Consider the following 1,359-nt stretch of genomic DNA (forward strand, 5'->3'; position numbering starts at 1 on the left):
CAGTTTTAAATGACCACAGATGCCAACCCAGATTATTATACCCAGCCAAAATGTCTATTATAGTTGAAGGGGAAAGAAAAACTTCCATGACATAAATAGGCTGAAGGAATTCTTGTCCACAAAACCAGCCCTTCAGAGAGTTCTGGAAACAATACAAAGAGGTGAAGAAAGGAATGATTATACCCAAGGGGTTGCAGAAAGAAATTCAATGAAAGTATAACTGTGGAAAAGTACAGCTATATCACAAATGTAAACAGAAATAAAAATGACAGGATTCCATACTCATCTTTCATTAATAACTTTAAATATTAATGGACTGAACTCCCCAGTCAAAAGACACAGAATAGGTAAAAAGATTAAGAAACAAAACCCATCTTTTTGTTTGCAAGAAACTCATTTCACTTTCAAGGACAGACACTATCTTAAAGTGAAAAGAGGGAAAAAATATACCAAGCAAACGGTACTAAGAAAAAAGCAGGTGTAGCAATTCTAATATCTGACAAAATAGACTTTAAAATAAAAGTAATCAGAAGTGATAAAGAGGGCCACTTCATTCTGATCAAAGGAACAATAAACCAGGAAGATATTACAATCATAAACATATATTCAGGAATCTCTGGTTCACTCAACTTCATAAAAACAATACTACATGACTTTAAGACCCAGATTAATACCAACTCATTAATAGCAGGAGACTTCACTATCCCACTCTCTCCATTAGATAGGAAGAAAGTTAACAGGGAAGAAAGTTAACAGAGATACGTCTTAATTAAACAATACAATATATCAAATGGACTTAACAGACATCTACCGAGTAGTCCACCCAAGTACCAAAGGACATACTTTCTACTCAACACCCCATAGAACCTTCTCCAAAATTGACCACATACTGGGGCACAAAACAAACCTTAACAAATACAAAATGATTGAAATAATTCTGTGCATTCTATCAGACCACAATGCAATAAAGCTTATAATCAATGCCAGAAGAAGCCCTAGTCAGCACATGAACACATGGAGATTAAACAACACACTCCTGAATGATGAATGGGTCAAAATAGAAATTAAGAAAGAAATAAAAGTATTCCTGGAACTAAATGAAAAGGACAATACAACACAACAAAATCTCCAGGACATGCTGAAAGCTGTCCTTAGAGGGAAGTTTATAGCTCTAAGTGCCTACATCAAAAAATCAGAAAGAAAGCAAATAAATGACTTAACGTTGCAATGCTAATACTTGAAAAGCAAGAGCAAACAAAACCCAAACCCAGCAGACAAGAAGAAATAACAAAAATCAGGGCAGAAATTAATGAAATTGAAACAAAAAACAATACAAAGAATCAACAAATCCAAGAGCTA

This window comes from Nannospalax galili, unplaced genomic scaffold (assembly GCF_000622305.1).
Source record: "Nannospalax galili isolate Female #2095 unplaced genomic scaffold, S.galili_v1.0 scaffold1022, whole genome shotgun sequence".
Lineage (NCBI taxonomy): Eukaryota > Metazoa > Chordata > Mammalia > Rodentia > Spalacidae > Nannospalax > Nannospalax galili.